This window comes from Plectropomus leopardus, chromosome 14 (genome assembly GCF_026936395.1).
Source record: "Plectropomus leopardus strain MGB_pleo_1.0 chromosome 14, ASM2693639v1, whole genome shotgun sequence".
Taxonomy (NCBI): Eukaryota; Metazoa; Chordata; class Actinopteri; order Perciformes; family Serranidae; genus Plectropomus; species Plectropomus leopardus.
Window position 1 is genome coordinate 17,066,196 of NC_142189.1, and position 25,633 is coordinate 17,091,828.

General features: G+C 41.1%; 2 long non-coding RNA genes across 5 annotated transcripts in view; both read right to left on the minus strand.

Moving 5' to 3' along the window:
• The window catches only part of LOC121953225 (uncharacterized), a 192,529-nt gene extending 182,983 nt beyond the window's left edge, over positions 1-9,546 (minus strand). Inside the window, exon 1 of one of the 2 annotated variants that reach the window (XR_006106491.2) lies at positions 9,308-9,546. This is a non-coding gene — a long non-coding RNA (uncharacterized LOC121953225). The remainder of the gene's footprint in view (positions 1-9,307) is intronic. The other variant, XR_015778744.1, reaches the window with a different exon arrangement.
• A 458-nt stretch (positions 9,547-10,004) lies between these two features.
• Positions 10,005-25,633, minus strand: part of LOC148187450 (uncharacterized) — a 47,665-nt gene continuing 32,036 nt past the window's right edge. For 2 of the 3 annotated variants that reach the window (XR_015778777.1, XR_015778778.1), the window contains one exon: positions 10,005-14,693. This is a non-coding gene — a long non-coding RNA (uncharacterized LOC148187450). The remainder of the gene's footprint in view (positions 14,694-25,633) is intronic. The other variant, XR_015778779.1, reaches the window with a different exon arrangement.

Genomic DNA, 25,633 nt, shown 5'->3' on the forward strand with positions numbered 1-25,633 from the left:
ATGAGCTGGGATGTTTGTAGCCCGCAGGAGGTAGAAGTGAAAGACCACCAACTGAACAACGAACCAGGTGGTGAAATCAAAGCGAAGACAAGTCGGTCCAGCAACTGTTATCCTCAAACAGCCAAACTAAAACTTCAGGGGGTTGAGTCTGTACTCTTTGCAGCTGCTGCTAAAAACATCTGAGGTTCTGAGGGAGACAAACATGCTGCAGCCCAACAGTAGCGTTTCTTTTTTGTTTTGTGGTGTTGGCTATATATTGAATCTATTCTATGTATTCCATATATTCTATTTGCAATATTATCTTTTTCTGTCCTCTTAAATGTCTTGGAAAATGCAGCTCAAAGTGCTAAATTTTTAAAACGTTATTGATGTGCTTTTATACTTTATGGAATAGAAATGATAATAACTGGTAGTTAGTTCATGAATGCAAGGTAAGTGCAACTGATTGGAGTCCCTGAGTATCTCCTAGGTGAGGACAGAATTAAATTGGACAATTCTGCAAGGTTAAAGGGACACTTAACAAATGTTATATATGAAGTTCAGTTTCCTCATTATGGTTAGTGCTAATCAGCTTGTGAAAAACAGTTGCGTGATGTCTGACTCTGGACGGAGCTTTCCAAAGTCTGAAGAATAACTCTGATGATGTCATTACAGGTGGACAAAAAAGTTCATTTCCATCCCTGGTGGTGACCTCTGCTGCACTAGTAGGTGTAAATAAATAGTCCAACCACCAAACTGATAATGAAATTTTCAAAAATGCCAACTCTGTACACGTCTTTTTTTAACCAAACAGCCTTTCTCTCCAGAGGACTTTGTATAGATCCCTCGCTGTCAAATGTCACCCCTCCATGCTGTTTTCACTGAGAGTAATGCCACAATCACCTTTATGGAAAAAATACAACAATATGACTTGTTTCACTGTGAAAAAACATTAAGTTTGATGCTCTACACAACCATCCAGCAGCATAAACACCACGACCTTAGTTTCAGAATCACTAAGGGCACAGTGTTTCCTGCATTGACTCTGCAAAACAGTTCATTATGAATGTAATTCCTGGGGATTCTGAGCTGGGACCTCCAGAACTAAATCCTACGCCTGTGTGAACAAGTTAGGTAAGTCAGCTGAGAGATGCAACTTTTCCCCTCTTTACTCCTACCATCACCTTGAAAGCAAAACAAGCATTGAGACTCCGGCGGACCCACGACATATTCTCATTTAGTGGCTGCGCTGTTGTGGGATGTCATGGCTATTAATTCTATCTGAGCTTCATTAATCCACATTTTCCCATCCAGCCCCCCTGTCCTTAATCATCATTTCAGCCTTTGCCAGCATGGCCTCTGGTGGCCAAATACAACTAGGGTCACAATGTGTTCCCTCAGCACTCTGGGAGCGTATGCACGCATACACATACATACAAAACAAAGATAATAAAGCAGGGCATCCATCTCAATCACACAGTATTGGACCCATGTCATTACACTCCTCTCACTGGGGTGAAGCGTAGAAAGTAGATGCACAAACGCACACTCACAGTCAGTGCACAGAGAACTATCACAGACAGAGAGTCGTAACACTTGCCAGGTTTTGACATCCAATAGGCCGAATTCATCTCGTATGGCACTCTTGAGTGATATCTGATTTGTGAAGAAGCTGAAGGTCAATCAGCAGTGAGGGGAGAGAGGGAGCTAAAATCACAAGGGAGGCTTTAGAAACGCTAGCTGTTTGAGAAAAAAAAGAAAACCACACTGGCAACTGAGTGGTGGTGAAAGAACTGACAACTATCAGGACCGTCTTAACACAGCTCAGTCCAGGTGGGCGACTGGTTTGGAAACTGCTTATTGTTCCAGCAGATCTGAGCTGTTTGCCGTTATCTGAATACCAAATGGTTCCAATTTGCCGTGTGTGTGTGTGTATGGGGGGGGGCACGGAGGGGGCCAACACTCACAATGGAAACTGGAGAGGGTAATCTGATGGAAATCTCTGAATGTTCCTCTCCCGGCTCGATAAAGGTTAGCCTGCTTAACTGTCTTTCTGCTGGTTGGTTGCTTGTTATTCAGAGAGAGAGAAAGACAGAAACATGTGAGAGAGCGGGTGTATACATAAGTGGAAATCAAGATGGTGGGTGGTAGTGATATCAGCTGTTTTGCTCTCTCTGTAGGATTTGATATTAGCCTCTCTTAAACTGCCTGTTCAAGGCAGGAATATCACGTCATTATGTCACCTTATTCTTCTGTAAATAAGGCACGATCGCGGCTTGGGGGTACAGAGTTGTCTCACCTTTAAGCCGCCACAGGAGGCATCTCTATAATGTCTGTATAAACGGGACAGCCGGCAGGAAAGGACAATGGGCAGGACAGGCGTGACATTTTGACAACATGTTTTGTGTGGTACCGACCACAGGAGATTTAAAAAGCGGCTAGTAGCACTTAGCAGCTAACTCAAAGAAGAAGAGCAGCCGCCGTAAATGTGCACAAATTGAAAAAAAAAAAATTAGATTCAAAAGTAGAAATGCACAATAATAATGCCACGTCATCGGTACTGGTCGATATAAATGGCCAACATGCTCATTTCTGCCTGCATCAAAAACCAATATTTTCTGTTACTGACAAAGTGAACATGTACAAAATATCAACTTACCCTCCAAGCAGAGGACAAGTTCAGCCGTCATATAAAAAAGAAGGTAAATCAATGTTATTGCCATGAAAATGCTATTGTTATGGTGTAGAAAGTGATGCCGCAAGTATGTTATACATCAGACTAGATGTCACGGCTGTTGTGTTAAATGTCATGCCTCTTTTAGTCCCGTGATGCCGGCATGCTATTTAAAAATCACATGCTGGACCAACATGACACGCTGTTGTTTGGTTCTGTGTAAAAACGCAAAGGTGGCATGAAGAATAGACTTAGTAGCAGCCCTGTAGCTAGGGCTGGGCAATTAATCAGATTTTATTTTTAGTTACGATCTTGGCTTCCCTTAATTTTCAAAACAAGACAACTGAGATAAAACAATTTTGTGCCACATGATGGAGTGAACCCCTTCTCAACAGACATGCTCAGCCCCTCGCTACCTCAAAAGTCAGAAGTTTTAGCACAAGTTGAGAACACCGACTAACAACACACAGCTTCTCCGGTTGTTTAGAAACTTCACTGGTAGAACTTGTGAGAAGATGGCAGAAAGAGAGTCGCTGGTCGAGAAGAAAGACAAAACAAACCTTGTGGTGTGGAAACACTTTGGTTTTGTGGAGTCAGACTTCAAACAAACAACAATCACGTGCAAGACATGTTTCACAGTTGTGGCTGCACCACAAAGCTTTCATTGTTTTTCAATTTTGTTGTATTTAAAGTTAAAACACATCCAGTGTTAAAAAGAAACACCACAGTTAATGTTCTATAAATGCATGATGTTCTCAGAGCCATTGACTAAATAATCATTAAATAATCAGGATTTCAACATCAACTGAAATAATCGGGATTATTATTTTTGCCATAATCAAGCAGCCTTACCTAAAGCACAGTCTGTGTGCTATAGGTAGTGAGACTTTTGGCTCAAGATCTTCAGCTGACCTTTGACCTCTAGATACTTCAGCAGCGCCTGTCAGCTCAGCCCACCTCTCCAATCTGCTGCTTCTTCACTCACACACACACACACACACCAGCACAAGCGAATCATCCCACCATACTGCTCCCACTCATATAAAAGCCATTTCATCTCCCTAATGCAGATAGCACATACAGAAAGCAGTGGATGGAGCGGGGGGGGGTCTGTCTGCATCACAGGACTGTAAGCACATAGAATAACTGTCGCAGAGCACAGCCAAAAGCCCTTAGCATTGTGACAGAGCAGATGTTAAGAGTAATGACAGTGGAGATTACCCAATAATTGTAGCAGTGTAAATCATTTCAGAGGAGGGTGGGAGAGAGGAGGAGAGAGGGGAGAAGAGGAGGAGGGATGGAACAAAGGAGGATGAACCACGGCTGAAAAAAAGAACACCTTATTGTCGGTACGAAAATGTAAAAGAGGACAATTTATACGCATTTCATTCCTCTAAGTGTTTATGGGCAGACAGCTCATCTGTAGTTGCATAAAAGAGGGCGGTAGCTTCCAGAAATGAGTCCCTGCCATGTTTTGCGGTGGTGGTGGCGTCGGTGGTGGTGGTGGGGAGAGATAATGGCGATTATGACGATGTGGCTGCTAGTGTTATTGTCTGTGTTTGGGAGCTAATCGCTGTGATGCAAGCTGCTGCCTGAGGCCAAGGATAGAGGATAGAGAGGCCCCTCCATCTAAGAGTGTGATGACACATTTCTCCATAACATCCCATAACAACATTGTCCTCCCCCAACCTCCAGCGTCAAGCCCTCGCCATCATCCTGCTTCCCCCAGCCGCAGTTCACCGGAGCCAGCGTGGGTCAACAGATCAGGGGCCCGGGCACCTGCTATGGGCCCCTATGTGAGTGTGTTTGTGTGAGTGTGTTTGTGTGTGTGTGTGTGTGCGTGCGTGCGCCCACTTGTGAGTGTAAGTGTGTGTCCCTCTCACTTGCTCTGTTGTCGCCTTGATTGTGTAATAAACTTTATTCAGTTAACCGTGAATTATTGTTAATTGAACTAAAAAGTAATTTTCTTAATTGAAACAGAGGGGGGAGGGCCAGGCCAGATTAACGATGTAAAAGAGTCTTTCTCTCTCCCTCTCTCCACCAACATCGAGAGACTTTTATCTTGTCTAATTCTTTTTGCCATTACAGTTCTCACTATAATTTTTCTCATCCGGTGCATGCAGTAAAAAGCCAATAATCTACTTAGCCTCACACCCATCTTAAAATCAAGACAGGGTTAGGCTGAAACATTTCTGAGGAACAGCACTGCTGGTAAAATGCATGCTAGCCAAAAGCCTATAGCCCTTTTCACATTTACTGGCATTAATTACATAAATTGTTTTGTCATTTACCCAAGCAGCGTCTTAATGTTTTTTTAAACAAAATGTGACCATTTTAACACAACCTCCGATAGCATTATAGCCCTCTGTTGCCAGGATTCTGAGGTGTTACGCATCAGAGCATCCTTGTGTTTTGCATGTCCACTGCTGTAGTGTAACACCTTTGTTTACACAATATGCAATTCTGAATCTTAAGCGCTACTGTTGCTTTGCCAAATTTGTCGGATTTGCCATTATTGGACACAAATCAACTTCTTAACCATATGTGCCCTGTTAAATGCTATAAAAAGTGTTGGTTGAGGCTTTATGTGTTAAAGCAGCTACATATATATATTATGCATGTGTACACCAACATTATTGCATATTAATGCATCATGATCATCCAAAGCTCTGTTAACACTATTGGGCACAAGTAAACAATGGTGTAATGGAGGGTATACGCAGGTATGTGGGTTATACACACCTCTTTTTCTGTCCGCTTACAGTAAACCAACCTATTGGCAAAAAAGCCATCAGAACATATATGAGCGTGAACCCACTTTCTCCTCAGTAACCTACCAATTCAGCTAGAAGGGCTGCAACTAATGATAATTTCATTATCAATCAATCTGCCTATTATGTTCACAATTAATAGATTAAAAAGTCATAAAAAAGGTGAAAAGCCCAAATTCTCTTCATAAATAATCATAAATTACAAAGAAAAGAGGACAGTTATAACCTTTTGAGTAGCAGGAACTAGCAAATGTTTTACATTTTTGTTTGAAAAATGACTGAAATGAATAAACAGTATCTAAATAGTTGGCGGCTCATTTTATTTTAATCAGCTATTCAATTATCAGCTCATCATTGCAGTTCTTCGATCTAGTATTTCTAGTACCTAGCAGTGCAACCACCTTATTAACCACTACACTAATGCAAGTAAAGCTGCAGAGAAAGACGACTATTGGAGTAAAGCACATTCTTAACATTGCACGCTGGCAAAGTCCATCCTTTTTATTATAATTTAGTTTTTTAGTTTAAGCAGAAATTTGTGCCTAACTTGAAGACATTTCCTCTGCGTTCTCAAGACATCACATTCACAAACAAGTCCAAATTAACATTTGTGCCAAATTTGAAAATATCTCTTTAAGGTGTTTTTGAGATATCGCGTTCATAAAATGGGGACAAACGGACAGACGGGGAACCCAAAAACAAGGCCATGGCTGTCACCGGCACAGAGACACACTGACAGTGGCAAGAAAAGACATGTCAACACTGTAAAAAAAATCTTGTTTTAACAAAAAACAAATAAATAGCATAAATTATTCTTCCAGTCACACAAGCAACATTATTATAACAAAATTTGACTTCTTCATACAAACACTACTTAAGCCCTCTTTCGCAAGAAACTGGAAGCATTACACGTACAGTAAATCATCATCTCCTAGTCTCCAAAAACCTCATCCATAATATTCTACAAAATCTATGTGGGAGAGCGAACTACGCCGCAAAGAAAGGGGAGCAATGTTTTGGAATTCAACCCACATACCAGAGCTACTGCGGAGCTTCAGGAAACAGTCACATTCCAGTAAACATGTGGAATTACCAGGGCAAGAGCTCCTGGTCACCAGCCTAGCCAAATATTATCTCATACAGAACAATATCACCCCCCCCCCCACTCACTCACATAGCAGCTATTGGCTGAGAGGGAGGAAGTGATGTATATTGACTTTTCATTTGTGTCTTGCTGACTCTGCTGACAAAGGGACCAAACCACTTCCAGCTGCGAAACCTAGAGAAAACAACCACTTTCTGCTGAACATGATTCAGCTGCATTTCGCTGCTCAAATTAGGGTTTTCATCAAGCACTGCTTCTGTTGCCGCCGCAATTGTGAGTCATGCAGTGGTTAAAGTAGCTAAATGGCACTCACACCATTATCGCAGTAATATTCCACTAAAATGATTAGTACATTACATGTAATATAACCAAATGAGGCCTACAAATGACATAGCTGCGCACGTTAATGAGATCAGCGTACACAATAAAACAAACATTATCCATCTATTCCTGCTGATCTCCGCCACGTTAACACATGACCTTTGTAACATGAACATTCCTGTCCTACAATACCAATCATCCTGCACTATTTGTCTATCTTTAGAGTGTCTCAGCCAGCTCGCACCTTGTCAGTCATAAAAGCAGTGGGAGAGGGGGAGAGGGGGGAGGAGACGGAGGAGGGGATAAGAAGAGTGCCATTACTAGTGTTCTGGACCCGTGTCTTCCTAGGGTGAATAATTACGTCTGACATGTCGTGAATAGGGAGGGACATTATCGCAGTGATCCTCCGTACCCCCTCTGTGTGTTCCCTTGCGCGCGCATACACACACACACACACATGCACACACATTAGAGCCCCTCTGAATGATTTAGGGGGTCTGTTAATAATGCAGGGGCTCCTACAGCTAATTAGGTAAGTAGCAGAGGGCGCCGGCTGTGACGCCTCAGCTCACTGATACGAGCTGTAAAGGAATGAAGCACACACATGCTCGCACACAGAGTTTGGGTTCATGTTTCACCACACACACACCTCAATAATAGCCCTGATTGTTTTCAAAAGGGATGGATTAAATTTACGATTAAGTTTCATTATTGATCATCGCGCAAAAATGAGGCAGCAGCTTCACTACTCCTTTCATTCGCATACAATATCAATTATTAAGTGGACGAGGAAAGGTAATAGGTAACAGGTCTGTGTGCTGTGGCCCTTAGGTATTTTGACAAGCTGCATCAGAGAAGGGTAACGGGGATCTGTGTGCTCCGGGAAAATCAATAGAAAGTGATTATCCTGAGAGGGAACAAGTGGAGAGCCAAGGTGGGCCTTGTCACGTGTACGATCTCTCTCCCTCTCGCTCCCTCTCTCTGGCGCCATAGCTGTCAGCCCTGTAAGTGCAGTGTCAGGGTGATTAGAGAGCAGCGCGGCCCCAGACAGAGTGAAGCCAACCTCCAGACGGGCCCTCCAGAGACGCAGCACCACAACAAGCTTCAGCCCAGGGTCAAGCCTACTTTGTCAGACTCCCTGCTCGCAAGACGGGCCCCTTAAGCACACAATCAAGGATCATCTCGTATAAGAGATTGCAGGGCCAATGATATATAGCTGCTTTATAGTACCTTTAGGGGAAAAGCTATTTTATTTAAAAGGTTGGTGCACCCAAAATGCAAAAACACATATTTCCTGACTCATACCAAGTGGTATGTAGACGTGCACATGATTTATTTGCCAAGGCTTTGAGACAGTGTTGAGAATTCTTCCTCTATCTCTATACAGTAGATGTAAATGGAGTAAAGTCCTTTTTATTAAACAAAAAGTAAAGGTGAAAACTGCGTGCATTCTGTGGATCATATAGTGTAAGGTTTTACTTTTTCTGAACAAACTGAACTCCATTCAGATCTACTGTAATGACGAGAGGCGTTGATCTCATGTATTTTTCTAAAAAAAAAAATAATTATGGTGGAGTATTCATATCCATTACTTATAAGTAAAAGTACCAACACTGTAAAAGTACTCATTTATTATAAGAGACCTGCATTGACAATGTTACTTAAGTAAAAGTATGCAAGTACAATCTCGAAAATGTATTTAAGTATTAAAAGTAAAAGTACTCCATACAGAAAAATTCTGTTCAAGTCTGGGCAAAACCCCCAATTTTATTAATTCCTTGGAATCAATTAATTTTATTAATTAATTCAACTGTTGCCTTTTTATTTCCAAATGAATCGACTAAAGAGTTCAGCTGCACTTCAATATTTTTATGTGGTCTGTTAGCATAAATTTTGATTGAAAAGAAATTTGTTACAAATAATTCTAGTAAAAAGTAGGCTACAATGCTCCCCCTGAAGTTTAAGCTGGTAAAGTAGAGGAAGTAGAAAGTGGATTGAGACTGAAATACTCAAGTGAAATAAAAGTACTTAAATCTGTACTTAAGTACACAACTTGAGGAAATGTACTTGGCAACATTCAATCACTGAAAACCAGATAAATAACAATATTGTGCCTTTAAAGTCTTCATTGTTTTGGATTTGAATGGACCATTAGAGAAAAACTGCACTGGCTAGGCCTTTAAGGTAAAAGTACTAACGTATTCTGAGGACACAAAAATTACTAGCGTTTAAACATTAGGTAACAGAGGCACTAACAGTCAGTTATCACAGTGCTTTTCTCCAAACAAAGTCAGAAGATGACTTAAAACCATCCCACAATCATGACAAGACACAAGAGCAAACGCTAAAAGCAGCTGAGAATTAAAAGTTACTTTAGCGAAGTTAAATAACTTAACGCTTGTTAGCATATTAGGCTTATCAAACATCTCACAGCAGCCTGCAGGCCACGTCGCCTACCTTGCTTTCCAGAGTCCATGTTGTCGCTGATAACAAGGTCTGATAAGACGACACGACGTCAGGTTGATGCTTCCTCTGAACGGCAGCGGTAGAGTTTCGGGGAAAAAAAAAATTTGACCACAAAAAATAGCCTATAAACAACTGAGTAAGCGCGAGATGTTTCTTCAGTCCACGTGATTGACGTACCTGTCGCAGGAGAATCACGTAGAGGAAACTTCCGCTGGTCATTTTTTTCTGACAAGAGGAAGTCAGTCTGACATTGGTTACTACAATAAAGGATTACTTCACCCAAAAAATGACCATTTGTATGTGAATCACGCCGTGTTACCTTGAATTCCTTCCTTCCTTGCATGGCCTCCACGGACAGTGGCGAACATATTGATTTATTGATTGATTTGGGATGCTTTTAACAACAGCAAAACCATATAAAACATCAATTTACAAACTCTCACACAGGATGTGCAGTATAATCTACAATAATCTCATTTATGCAGCTGTTTGCTTAGTAGGCTACTTCCAAAACACATGCATTTTTGCTAAAGCATAACTATTTGAAACTGAACTAAAAGTAAGACTTATTTATCCTCTTGTCAAAGCCAGACTCCAATACTAAGGTTTTTTTTAAATGAGACTATAAATGTACTGAGCATATGCTACACGGGACACATGAATCTAAATGAGATAAATGACTAATTCATTGATTTAAATCTCTTTATTTTACTTCACATATCTTGTAAAGCAAATAGGTAATACCACAGTGATGAATATGATTTTTATTCCTGGACAAAGGGAGTCAATTTCTTAACAATTTATAAAAAAAAGTTTTTAAAAAATAATAATAAACTAGGAATCTAAAAAAAAACAGCTGCCTTCCCTTGAATGTAGGTAAATATAACTATCAATCTTAATTCATGTTTACTTTATATCTAATTCTTAAGTTTAATTAAAATGTTATTATATTTACTAAATTTTGTGAGGTTGTTGCAATTTAACAATGACACTTTTAGTTAAATCCATATTTGTAAGTTTTATCAGCTTCAGTAAATCAAGTATACTGTGTCATATATCTGTATTCTGCTAGTGCATACTAATCAGTCATGTTTGTTCATTTCATTCTTGAACATGTTAAAATTAAACCTTTTGAATCATTGATCACGTTATGTCAGAGTAAGTTGGTTTACTGAAGTTGCTAACACTTATAAGGAACAAGGTCATTTCACTTGTCATTTTTAAGTTGCAACAACTTCACAAAATTAGGAAAATATAGCTAAATTTCAAATAAACTTCACACTAGATATTAAGTAAGCTACATATAAATTAAGATTTATAGTTATATTTACTTGTCTTTTTCAGTTCCCAAGATTATTTTAAATTAAAATCAACTTTTCAGATTTTACAGTGTGTGTGTGTGTGTGGGGTTACGAGGCAAATTCATACAAGGATATCCAACATATAATCTACATTTTTTTCAATGTTTCTTTTTTTTCCCCACCAAGTTCCCTGTAGCGCACACTTGTTGACAGATTGCTCATTAGTGTGACACAAACTTTCAGCACCGTCTGCAGTTTCTGGAGTTCACCAGTTCTCTCCAATCCCACAGCATAAGGGAAAGCTATAGCCCGACCGTGCCCTACCTGGATGTGATAGCTATGGCCTGGGGGCTGACAGTATCTAATCACAGCCTCAACAGGTGAGGAGAGGAGACGGCGCAGACAGCGTGGCACCACATGGAATTCCTACACTATCATAATGTAGATCAAACCACACACGCAGAATCCACCATCTATGTATAATATATGCTGCTCTCTACTGTGATGCTAAATATAGCAAATAATGCATATTCCAGCACACATGGCACAATACACAATACATATTATGTTACAGTGTGGAAGCATTTACTGTCAAAGTCAACAGGATCAAATCCACAAGGATTTATAACAAATGCAAGACAAAAGCCCACAGTGTTCAGCCATCCGTTCAAGTGTGCACAAACATTATTGCATTAATCTTTATTCATTTACGACGTGATGTTCCTCAGCGAAGCGTTTGAAGTCGTCTGACCTGGTCCTCACCTCGACAGCACAGAACCACGTCAGACATAAAAGCCGTCAGAGGGGGCAGAAGAAGCCAAACCTCCCCAGGGGAAGAAAAATCAGGGGAGTGGGAGGAGACGGAGGAGGAGAAGGAGGAGGATGGGTGTCACTGTCTCTACAAAGCCCTCTTATCCTCCAGATATCAAAGCGCTGTACTCCCAGAATAAAATATTGTCCAAGTGATACGAGTCACCACAGGGGGAGCTTTCCCAATTCCAGAGTAAAATCAAGAATGAAGGAAAAGAAAAAGGAAAGAAAGTTTTTTGATTGTAAAAGGGCTGGGGGGGGGGGTGTCATGCGGTTTTACATGGGCGCGTGTTCCTAAAAGATGTTTTTGATATCACACAAAGAAAGTATTGTGTGAGGCGTCTTCCTCACCGAGTTGAACCAACACATTCTCATGGTTGATCTCAGTGTTTCGGGGGTGAGAAAGACAGAGAGGACATAAGACAGGAAATAACTGGTCTCACAAAGTCACTAAGACAAGGTCTGTACAGTGGTGAACAGTAATGAAGTACATTTACTTAAGCACTGTACTTGAGTACAGTTTTTGAGAGACGTATTACTTTGACTCCATTTAAAAGACAAATAAAGGCCCCTCAGCTGTGGAACGACCTGTCTGAGGAGATATGGCTCAAAGAATCAGTGACTTTTTTTTAAATCATGTCATAACACAAAGTTTTATAGAGTTGCTTTTATGTGATGTTGTCTTTTTATTAATTTTAACTTATTTGAACCTGTTTTATTTATTTTTTATTTATTGTATTTCAGGGTTTTTGAGGTTTTATTGCTTTTGTTGTTTTTGGTCTGTTTATATTATTTTATAATGACATTTTATGTCCTGAATCTTGCATTATTTTTCATCTTGTTTTAACTGTATCTTAACTCTACCCTTGTTTCGTCTCGCTAGTATTCAATAGGTCTGTTTGGCTTTCTGTTGTTGTATTCTGTGTATCCCATTTCTGCTTTTGCTTTGTTTGTCAATACACTTTGTTGACTCTGTTTTTTGAAATGCGATATAATTAAAGTTATTATTAAAGTCAATGGATGATTTTTTTGGATGCAAAAGCCCATAAACTGTTTTATATCAAGTTTTAAGATTAAACAAAACAAAAAAATAGCAAAGAAAAAAAGGAAAAAGTTGAATCAACCATAAATATTATGACTTGCTTTCTCAGTTTACTTACTTCCACAAGAGAGTCAGTGCATTCAGTGGGTTGTTTTAGAGGTAAAAAGGTACTTTGTATTCTTAAGTGTATTTAAGAACAAGTACTCGAGAATTTTTATTGAAGTAATAATTGTTCTCAGTGACTTTTACTTGTACTGGAGTAATATTTGACCAGTAGAATCTATACTTTGACTGAAGTAAAAGAGTTGTGAACTCTGTCCACCAAAGTGTCAACAGCACCCAGAAGACAAAAAAATGAGAAATACGGAGTAACTGCATGAAATAGTGATGAATGCAAATTCATTGTTGTGAGAATAATAACCTACTTGTGACTTGTTTCCAAGTGTTCGTTCTCTTCTCCTTTTTTATTTGCTTTCTAAAGAGGAAGTATTTAGGATGTCGGCCAGATGGGTACACAGCACTATTGTATGGTTGACAGAGAGATGACCTTGTTGCGCCTGTGCGTGTGTGTGTGTGTTTAATCAGACAGAGAGGGGGGATTAGAGACCAGGCACCTGGCAGGTGGAAACAGTCTGTACTCATCTGATGCCCTCCTGTCCTTCTGCGCTCACACACACACACACACACACACACACACACAGTATGTAACTTGGTCACAACTGTACTGTCATATTACAGTGCGTACAGCCACCTGAATTGAATCTTTGTTTCAGGTTGAGACTCCTCGCAGCGGCAGCCCCCTTCAAAGACAGAGACAAATTGAATTACACAAGCAAGAAACTTTAGGCAAAATGTAAAATGCCTGCAGAACAACTTTTTAACCCATTGAAATCTGGAAAGAAGAATCAGTTTTCCTGTGCTGCGTTAAGATTTAAACCTCTGAAACCTTAGCAATTTGTTTTGGTTTAACAAAAAGAAATAAGGAAAAAGTGACAAGAAAATGACCTGAAAATTTGTTTTAAAAAAGACATCCCATGTACAAAGACTATGGCCACAGGTTCAATTCCAACCTCGGGCCTTTGCTGCATGTCATCCCTTCTCTCTCCTCCTTTCATGATATAACTATCCTGTCAAATAAAGGCAAAAAGCCCAAGAAATAGTCTGATAAAATAACAATAATAATAATAATGATACAGAGAATAATAAGAAAGAGAGAAATTATAAGAGGTTAATCATAATCAAAAAGGAAAAATGTCCTGAAAACTATATCATGATAATTATTGTTATAATTATTATTAACTATTTTATCAATATGTTTGTTTGAATTTTTATATATATATATATTGTTTGTTTTTGTTTGGTTTTTTTTTGTTTGGCTAAATTTCAGGTATTCCTATTGTAACTTATAACTTCATCCCCTGCTTTTGAAAGAAATCTAGCCAATTTGTTGAGGTTTAAAGAGGTTAAATGACTTTCTACTATAGCCTTGATCTCCTGAGCTTCAGGCAATATCATGTTGTATATTTTGTATTAGAAGGCAGTTTTGCTTAAAAAATACAGTATTTTTTCTTGTATTTCAAGCACACAAATGACACCTTAAAAATCTGCAGAGAAGGTTTAGGAAGAATTCCTGCTTTGCGAGGTAAACTAAGCTGACAAACATCAAGCTCAAAATCATACAGCTCCATCCTGACTAATGTCAGCCTTCCTGAAAGAGTACTAAGCACCCCATCTGTTATGGCCTGCTCAAAGATAGTAGCTCAAGTAGAGTCATCAGTGTTAAGTTAAAACAAACACAGTAATTACCCTAATTAAGATCTGGCAGATTCCTTTAGATTAATAGTAGCCCGCATTAGATACTAGAGAGGTTGATATCAGAGGAGTGAGAAAAGAGGATTAAACAAGGTCAAGAAGAGGAAGGGGGGGAGAGACAAATAAACAGAAGGGGAATAAAAGAAAAAAGTTATGAGGAAGAGGTAATGCAGAGGAGGAAAGAAAGGTAGGATGTGCGTCTACAGTCCCAGTGAAAGGCGATGATCGGGGAGGGCTTTTTTTTTCGGCTGTACCAGGAGTAAATGGCTCTGCGGGCGCCTGTCACTCTGAGGGGCCAGCATGGGACGATCAACGATGATGACGGGGGCACGGACCTGTGTCAAGATGCTGAACCCAGCTGTCAATCAGACCACTCTGCCCTATGGGATGACAAGGATGGGCCTTAATCCTGCTGAAGAGAAACAGAGAGAGGGGTGAGGAGGAGTGATGGAGAGGCAGGAGAGAGAAGTTAGACAGGGAGAGATGAAAAAAATATGAGACAGACAGGCAGACACAGAGAGAGGGGGGGGAGAGGAAGAAAGAAGTGATTAAGTTGTTTTTGAGCTGATTGTTTATTCAATAAATATACTGATGTCATTAAACCTAATATTGAGGATGTCAGCGCTTATCTGTTAATCATGTATGCATGTATGATTGCATTTTACAATGCATTTTGAATTACTGCAGAAAATATAACTCTCTGGTGAACAAACATTTATTATAAAACGAACTAAAACTGATATCCCTGTATTGAGGAAAACTAAACACAACAAGTGATTCTGTAACTTAATAAAGTTTGCACCAATCTGTAACAGGCAATGGAAATTGCAGCTATTCTCTTTTCAATTTGGAGCCAGTTATCTTGGGAAAAGAAATACTTGATGTCGCTCTCCATAGTAGGCAATATGACACTCTGTGAACTTGTCATTTGACGGCCAGAAAGGCCTGTATGAGTCACCCTCCAGCTATCTAAGACCGTAACCCCTCAGGCCTCCTGGGAACACTGAGGAATGACCAGAGAACCAGTACATTAGAACACAATAGGAAAATAGACTCTATCCCACAGTCAGTATTTGCTGGAGCTCCAGCAAGCTGTTTTCAATTAGCGCTTGCTGATTCTCAGTGTTGGTCTACCGCATCATTTCAAGTAAATGCAACCATAACTTAAAGCCACAATGTTTGGTTTGGCCATGAGGAAATCTGCTCTCTCTTGTCAGTGGTAGCCACTGCAGAAGTCCTCACACTGGCATTTGTGTTGTATCTGTCCTTCAGAAGTACTGCAAACAAAGTCTTTCGTTTAGGTTTTACAGTGATGTAATGTTATGAAAATATAATACAAATCTCCTTCGCTCAACTACAGTAACCACAGATGATAGAAAACCCCAAGAGAGAACAAAATGTATGTCAATGTTATAATCAGAATAAATTTGTGAGCTATGTGTACAACTTCTTCAAAGATGTTGGGAAAGATGTTGAATCTCTGGGAAATGGGGCATGAGTGCAGCAGTCCTTAAGTGAAGTCAAGTCTATTTGTACAGCCTGATATCATATGCAATGACTCATTGGGCTTTAAAGGTCCACAAGAGCTACATCTCCTGAACTTTAGCCCAAGGCCAAAATGTAAAAACTCAAAGAAAAAAAAACTGAACACATTAGGAAAATAATGGAAGAAAACAGGAAATTAAGACAGCAATTGGAGCCATACAGGCCAACAGGAAGTGCGCTGGGCTTCAAAGCCAGTATTTCCAGTAGCCAAACACAGGAATTACAACTTCTGAGTCTGTCATGTGATGCCATTGGGTCCAGAAGGACTTTTTCCCTAGATGTAGGCTGCATCATGAAAGAGACGTGTAAATCAGTGGGTACATTTATTTTGAGCCTCACAACCCATCACGAAATGATTCAGCTTAGTATCAGAATTTGACACATTCAGTCCAGTAACACTAGAAAAATCTAGAAGAGCCACCCAATAAATCATTTTATCTCTGTTTAAGTTACTGGAGTGCTAAACTGAAAGTAGATGGCTTGGCTGGCTAAAAGTCTCTGGTGCTCTATGGGCCCAATGATGCATAAGCAGTGCCGCTAATCCAGGTAGGCTAATTTTATATGCGGCAGTTGAAAGTGTTTGATAGGATATAGGAATGAACAGAGTCCCGCCTCAAATGCTGTATGCAGTTCTCTTTTCACATCCAAGGAGCCACAGGTTTGGATAACTTCTTCTACAATAATTAACATAAACCTGTAATAATTACAAGAAATAAAAACTACATCACTGGAATTTAGTTATAGTTTTGGTCAGCAGTCCGTACCAAGCTGGCAGACAAGCAACTCTCATTTCTAACATTTGTATAAACCATAGGTACAAAGTACTGAAGACAGCAAAAAAAAAAGAGGCAGTGTAGTTCACTACAGCTGCACTTTTGCCAATTTTAGCACTAATCTGCTGCATTTCACTCTACATGACACCTCGTGTAAGGATATTTAACTGGAGTTAGATTAAATCCTAGTTTTAGATGTAATCTCGTTCTAGTTAAATAGCATATTCTGCTCAGTGAGGCACGTGTTGAGGCAGTAATCACATGTGATCAAGGACACATATGAAACAGAGGGTGTGGGGTTCCTCCACCAGAAAGTTTTTTAGCACCAAACACTTTATTTTCTGCATTCTGGTGAATTTTTCTGCACTATTTTGTGCCTATTCTGAATAAATTTATGGTGTTCATGTCATTTATTTTGTCAATATAACACTCTCTGCCTTCATGTTTTCATGTAGAGGGATGGCAGCCGGTGTCTGGCTGCATGCACAGAGAGATGGGGTCAAAGGTGCCAGGGATGAACACATTAACCATAATAATAATAAAAAAGTGCAGTCAGATATTTCACAATTCATTGCCAGGACTTCATCCAGTTTCCCCTTCAACCATGTTACACAAGTGAATGTTTACATCCAAACATCCCCAGACTTCACCAGTCTGGGTCACGATCCAAGAGGGATTGGCCAAAACCTTTGATCTGGAGATCTGAGTCTGAAACTTGTCCTTTGTGCCAGAAATATTTGTATTTGCAGATGTGTTTTTTTGTATTTGTGTATGCGGGCATGACAGAGGGACAGACATCTGTCTGTCTCTCTGTCATGCCCGAGAGAGAGAGAGACAGTCAGGGACAGCTTTCAGGGGACACTGTGAACCAAGAGAAAAAGCCATTGGTCTTTCGGGGGCCCAGATGTACAGTGTCCCTGAGGTGATCAGAGCTGTGACCTGACACTCCAGCGTCCCAGCATGCTCGGCAGATGTGGGTCAACTGACATCTGTTTCTCACTACAGCCTGGGCTCAGCTCTGCTCGGCCCGACCCAACCCCGCTGCCATATTCATCCTAATAACCACTCCCATAATCACCAGGGATTATTCTAATATTAGTGTGCGCATACACACGCACACACACAGTGACTGCTCTGATTAAGGTATAGTGCTCCATATGGTTTTTCGGAAGGTTTTTGGGGAGGGATTTGTATGTTTTTAGCCTTTCAGTGAAAAGCCTTGAAAAAGCCAGCTTAGAGAGGACTAAAGAGAGTCCCTGCATAAATAATATTGGAAAATAGCCTAGGCAAGGGTGGGTGGATGGTAGGGGGGTCATGCTGGGGTGAGATGTGGACTGCCAGCAGAGGTGCTCTGACAATGAGAACACATCACGCGGCTGCTGCGCGGATATCTGGCCTTGAAGTTAGGCGTTGAAGGGAGGCGGCAGTGCACTATTCTGCCTCCATAAAGGAGGGATTACGAACCACTGACAGGATGTGTGAATCAAGATGGCACACTCACCACACAACAGGACTAGAAAGAGACACTGCAGGGGGCTGTCAAGACAGACCCAGAGTGAGCTGGGAGGATTACCATATAATGATGAAAGATGATGAAGACTGATGAATAGATTGTTGGCGCTTTAGCTATGGGGGAGGGAGGATGACGTGAGGAACTTGACATTTCAAGCATGGATGCCAGAGCTTAGGATTTCCAGTGCAAAGACATTTTTTTCCTCAGATGTACTTATACAAGCAATTGCTTGTTTGTGCATTTCCTTTAATGCAAGCAAGTTTTTTTATTTGCCTTGTACGATTGTAAACTCATTACATTCCGAGCATTCTCGTGCTGCACGTCTTTCTTTTTATATTGTGTGTGAAATCATCTTTCTTCCCCCTCTTCCAGCTCTCCTTTTTTTCCCTAAGAGGTCTATTTGTGGAAGTCATGGCCTGCTGGTGTTTACGATTCTCACTGGGCCCCTACTGCTGGTGTTTTTCCCTGCGCGCACACACATGTACACACACAAACATGCACACAGTGGGTCCTTACTGCTGACACTCAACTTCATTCTTTGCTGCAGCTGCATCTGTTGTCACCATGGAGACCTTGTTTATTACTTAACCCCCCCTGCTCACAAACACACACACACACACGCTATGACAGAGAAATAGGCAGGCTGCGTCTCCCTCTGTGTTTGATTTGGTGTTATAGGACCCATCGGATCACAGCCCCCAGCAAGCCCAGGCCCATATGCACAAACACACACACAGCAGTTGGCCTGGACGGATGCAGCAGGCCCATGCTAAACACAGAGCCATAAGCAGCACACTACCTAATCACCTCCAGGCTGGTCTGGATAATGACATTTGTTAAGGCTTTGACTCAACCTGCGTGAGTAAGGAGGCCGGTCTGGCTATTTTTCCCTCTCACACATCGCCGATATAAATAGAGAAACCAGAAGCCATGCAAATGATGCAAAGCAAAAGCACCAAAAAGCATCCTGGTAGTGATGCTTCACAATGAATCTGCAAAGCATTGGGTGTGTTCATGCATACGCGTGTGTGAGTATAGAGGGCGTTAGTGAAAGGCCATCCTGCTTAGCGGGCGGCAGCATGCAGGCAGGTTTTTCACGAGACAGGGAATCTGTTATGCAACATGTGAGAGGCTGCTAATCTCGCTGAACAGGCTGCTCCTCCTGGCCACCTCTTGGCCTGTACACACACAAATACGCACACACTCGCACACCTCCTGGCCATCTTTCTAGCCATGCATGGCTACACACCCAGGTGGCCTTAATGGGTTTAAGAGCAGTCGGAGATCCTCCTGCGCTTCTGTCCAGACCCTGATCCCTCCTGTCTCCTGTCTCTGCATGTGACTGCACGGGAAAGAAGCGTGAGAAGTCAAGAAGTCGCCAAAACACTCCATAGTGGCAGTTTACAGTTCTAGTAGGTAGATGCAGCTTGAAATAAATTGCCATTTTTAATGTGTTTTGATGGTCAAAGAGAGTGTACGTGTACACAGACAAAGGCATTTAAATGTTATTATAAAAGCGCTGGCAGTTTGGCTGACCCTCAGTGATTGATCTGGCATTTGGCACTTGGCAAATTTGGACTCCATGTCTGCAGCTCCACATCTGAAGTAAAGGTCATTAGGTGACCTATTGGGGTCAGGTGGCTACAGTCACTAAGCTAACCCTCGGCAGCATTACTCAGCTTGTTGGCATATGCTGACAGGCTCCCAGCTGAGTGGCTCAGCCTGCAACAGACGCACACATGCACAAACACACACCTGAACACGCAGCCAGAGGTCCTGTCCAAGATGACCTCCAGGGGATAGACATCCTGCAGTCTGCTCTCATCTGTAATTCCCTGATCCCACATGTGCCACTGCACAGATACTCAACTTGCTTTACTTGGGGGCCTCTTTTGCAAAATGACAGGAGGCCAGGGGCAAGTTGCAGCAGCCCCATACATGTTTCTAGGATTTAAGGACATTTCTAGAATTTTAGGACATTTATACAAATTTAGTACATTTCTACAGGATTTTTGGATATTTCTAGGATTTTAGGATGTTTCTAGGTTTTAGAACATTTCTAGGATTTTAGGACACTTCCATGATTTTAGGACATTTCTAGGATTTTAGAATGTGCCTAGGAATTTTGGACATTTCTAAAGGATTTTTGACTAATTCTAGGATTTTAGGATGATTCTAACATTTTAGGACGTTTCTAGATTTTAGAACATTTCTAGGATTTTAGAACATTTCAAGGATTTTAGAATGTGCCTAGGATTTCAGGACATTTCTACGAATTTAGTACATTTCTATAGGACTTATGTATAGGATTTTAGGACATTTCTAAGAGGACATTATGGGCTTAGCCAGGACCTCTGTCAGGGGATGCGGGGGATCCTCCTCTGGCACTTTTTTGTGAAACAACATCTATTTTGATGCCGTTTTATGCAATCTGGACCTTATGTATACTACAAGTACAAAACTGTATTTTTGTTGTCAATTAGAATATGGTATGGGGGCCACTTGGCACTCTATCAGGAGCCAGATCTGGTCTGTGGGCTGTAAGTTGAATAACACTGCGCTACTGTATGAGGCTCCTGTGATGGGGGCAGAGGTAGAGCAAGGACACAGTTTGTTATATTCATTTGGTTTGACAGAGGAATAATTCCAACTTCAGCGCATTAATCAACTGCTTATCACTCTGCAATGCCTCATTCCAATTAGTTCGACAATGTGAACGGAACTAAAGTGAGTCGCTCTGAGAAGTCAGTAAAGTGATAGAAGCGTTAGAATATTAACCAGTAGCCCAAACTTGCAGAGCACAATCACTACACACTCACAGAGATGGTAAAAGTGGCTTCTTATCAGTAACAGTTCTGGCTTATTTCATTTGTGCCCACAGCATTTCTTGCCATTTGGCCCCCGCTCCATATTTGTGACAGCTTTGATGTGCTGCAAGGCTTCGGGCCGCTCTCTGCATCCACAACTGCAGCATGGCTGCACAATAAATACTTTGATAACAGCACAGTCTGTAACTCAGGCAAAAAACAAATAACACAGTGGTCCTTACAAGAGTTCTTTTGTCAGGGTTTGGTTCTGGATTCATGAACCGAACAAAACAATTGGTTCCAGATTGAGGCGGGCTTCTGTTCTCCCCAGGGGGATGATTTAAATATATCAGAGGAGAGAGAAGCAGGAATAACAGTGGAAATGGTGAGAAAGCAAGTGAGAGAAGAGAGATGAGTGAAATGGAAAAGAATTCAATGGGTAGCGTGGGAACATTTACAGGCGCCGAATTGATGAATAGATAACAAATAGACAGTTGCAAGGATGGATGATTAAAAAAAGTGTATATAGTAAAACAAAACGTTTGTGATTAAAATTTAAAGTGACAGTTCACCTCAAAATCAAAAAATACATATTTCCATTTATTCTGAAGTGCTGATTATCAATCCAGGTAGTTTTGGTGTGAGTTGCTGGATGTTGGAGGTATCGGCTATACAGATGTCTGCCTTCACATGAACATAATCAAACTAGATGGCACTTAACTTGTGGTTCTCAAAGCACCAAAAAGTACATCTGAAAAACTCAACAGCAATGTCTCTTTCCAGAAATCATGGCCCAGTTACTCAAGATAATCCACAGACCTTGCTGTGAGCAGTTTCAGGTAGGAACTATTTTCTTTCTAGCCAGCTACACCTGTTAACTGTATCACTGCACAGAATAAAGCGTGCTTCCTATTCTGATACTGTCACCAGGCCTTTACGAAAATGACAGTAAAAGCTGAGTGAGGGTGCACAAAGGGAGATTCCTTTATTGTCAGAGACTGTATGGACTTACTAGTGTACTAAGCTCACCATAAAACACTATCTTTTGTACTATTTTTGGACAGCTCCATTTATGTAAACAGCAGGCTAACTGGATGCTGGAGGATGATGGGTGAGTGTGTGTATGTCACTGGGGTTATGCAGGGGGCACTTTCAATCCCAGATGTTTAGCTGAATTGGGCCTGTTTCAAAAAGATCAACAGGAATTTCCCATAACCCACCTCCACGTCAAAATCGTTCTATGTTGTGTCTTGTTTGTAGCTCAGGCAAAGAGAGATTGACTTTCCCTTGATGTTAATTATGTTATAAGACTCTCAACGCTCTCTCTTACTTACACACATGCACACTCAAGAGCGTGCTTCACTCTTGAGAGGACGTACCAGAAAGGACCTGGCAAGGGTTTGGCTGATGTCCAGCTGCCTTCACATACACACACAAACACTTACACACACACAGGGCACACTTAGTCCCCATCTTGGGTGATTACATAGCCTTTCAAACTCATTTACACACACAAGCAGTCAAGCTGAAAACTAATTTGTCCAAACATACACAAATACAAGGATACACTCACGTAAGGACACACACACTTTCTCACGCCCACAAGCATACACACAATATCAACCGAGCGAGGATAAGAGAGGTGGAACAATGTAAGGGCAGAAAAAGCACACGTGCATGCTCACACACATACAAACCATAGCCATGTCCAATCCCAATTCCAACTAGTGATAAGTGACGGTAATTTGACATGACAGCCATGAATTGTAGTATCAAATAATATGATGTCACAAAAGGACGCTGCTGCTGTGGATATCAGCCGTCACCTCATGGTTCTTAATGTCATGCTGAGATTCCATTGGATGATGACAGAGGAAGTTTCCTCCTCCTTCCTCCTCTTCCGTAACACCTTCCTACCTCCTAGATTCAATACCGCACCCTCGGCTGTTAGCTGAGGCAGTACCTGTTTGGTCGGCTAATTACTCATTATCAGAGCTTCAACGGGTGTGTGTATGGATTTGTATACGTGTGTATGTGCCAACAGATGCATACAGGAGGCAGACACACACTGTGCAGGAAGGAGGCTGCTGTCGACTGAGCATCCATGCAGGCACTGGGGGAATGAAGACAAACTGCTGCTGTGACATATAGATGATAGTTTGTGTATGTGTGGCCGATAGACATACAGACAGACAGTTCTCCAGTTGTTGTGTCCCAGAGATGGGTCCCCGGGCCATCTGACACCTCTTCCTGTTTGGACATCAGGCCCCTGAGGACACACACAGCTGGGGATGGGACAAAGCTCGCTCCCTCTTTTTGCATCCACACACACAAACACAGTGCCGCCTATAAAGGTCCCATATATCAGTCTCGTTGGTGACCCATTCTCCTTTTCATGTGTGACCAGCAGCCCATGGTCACATGAAGGATGTAGCAGCAGCTGTGAGGAACACACAGAGGAGCATCTGTGTATACGCATGGGTGTGTGTGCATGTTGTTGTCAGTTTAGTTGGAGCCAAACAAGTTTCTTCTGACATCACCTTGTCATCTCTGTGAAACTACAGGATCCAGAAAATGACCGTGAAGGAAGAAAAAGTGCAACAAATCAGTGTAAAACCACAGCTGCATCGCTGAGCAGGATGAGTCAACTGTCACAAAGTATACAGACAAAAAAGGGACAGAGCAAGGTCTCACACCTGCTTTGTTTGAAGTAGCTCAACCCAAATGTCATTATTTTTCTCATTCAGTTTGCTTTAGTTTAGGATGAGAGGAAAGAATGTGCAGACCAAAGTGATATTTCTCAAACACCTTCAACTGAGTCTGCTGGAAGTACCCAAATACCACAACTCTGCTAAACAAGCATAACCAATTCCATAATATATCACATTACTGACTGTGTACTGGATGTCATATACTGTAAACTTTATGGCCAAAGTAAGTACAAACCCCCGTCCACATGCTTAAAAGTACAGTTCGTCTCAGGCCATTTTTCACAGTTTGGATTCGGGCAACAGGTTTAAATCATGGGAAATCTTAATGCCACAACATACTGTTACATTTCAGACAAAAGTGACAACTTTGTGACAACAGTAAGGAGAAGGCCTGTTTCTGTTTAAACATGAAAAGACGGGTCCATAACTGGAAGCATTTGTCAGGCAACCAGCTGACACACCAGAAAGTAACTGGCCCTGACTGAGAAATAGTCAAAGATGGACTCCATATTTATAACTCCGTAGAGTGTACCATGTTGTGTACAGTACAGTGGGAAATTCACAAAGACCATCCAGATTCCATTTTTTCAGGGTCTAGTCTCTGTAAAGTACCCTAAACAACCCAGCTGGCCACCTATTACATTAGACCGATGTTGGGTGACCAAAATTCAATGTCAGGAGACATCTAATGTCAATACCAGTTTGACATAGATGACAACAGTTGATGTTGATATTATGTTAGTTTGAAGATGTGCTGTTAAGTACCACAAATCAAATGTCTGTGCTTACCTCTCAGTAAATGGGCAAGAAAACACTCCAAAGTTAGGCTAAAATTTGGCAATGGAAAAGCAGCATGGTCCCTTGGCCTGACCTCCAGATATCTGAATGAAAATGGGTTCTATGGATACCCATGAGTCTTCCCTCTACTGACATTCCCACTTTTTGCTGGTCCCATGCAGATTTTTGTTGTCATTTGACTCATAATAAAGACAATCTGGTAAGGCATCTGGAATTGAAAACGTGATTTCAAAAAAAATTGCGATGAATCATGAATAACTATAGAATTGCTGTGATAATTCAGGATTTTAAGAAAGTATTTGTTTGACAGCCCTACTTCTGGAGAACATAACTCAAAATCTGCAATATGTCATAACGTTAGTATCCACACAACGCAAAATGCAAATATTGTTTAACATGTAAAATATCGCCAACCGAATTTTTATTCCAACCAAATGTAATGTTTGTCAGAGGTAAGAGTCCAAATATCTTTCTGATATCATATTAATGTCTGGTACCAGCAGACCTACACTGTAGTCAAAAAGCCATCCAGACTAGCAACAGTTAATCAAAGTTGTCATTTTAAAGGCTTCAGCAACTATAAATCAAGTGCACTGGGCTTCTTTGGCCTAAAGGTCTTCCTCTCAAACATTCATGTATTCGTCTCTCTCCCCAGTTTTGAAGGGGAATCTGGGTGCTCTTTGTGAATTTCCCTGATCTGACTGGAGTACTTCCTCATAAATAATCTTGCCTTCTGTTTTTTTAAGAATATATGACCCTTAAGATACCTACTAGATTTACAACAGCATTTCCACTCATGTTACAGTGTCAGCAAGCTTTGGTGTCATTCCACCCTTGGGCACTTTAACATTTAGCATGGCGTAGCATTTTATCCCAGCCACACAAGGTCCTCTGATAAGAGAGGAGGCATGTGGTGCATTAGTGTAGCATCTTAGCCGGTCATCCTACTTTGATAGAAGCGAACCTGAGGAGAACGAGAGAAATATCTTAGCCAGCCATATACCAGTTAAGCTAGCCTTGATATGGGACTAGACGTATGTGTGAGATAGAGGAAGAAGCAGAGCGACTCTTCTCATCTCTGGGCAGCAGGATTAGAATGTTTACCCGCTAATGTCTTTAGCTACGCTGAAGCAAGAAACACACATACACTCTCTGATGCACACAATGTGGACACTGTACGTGCAAATGTAGATGAAAGAACAGAC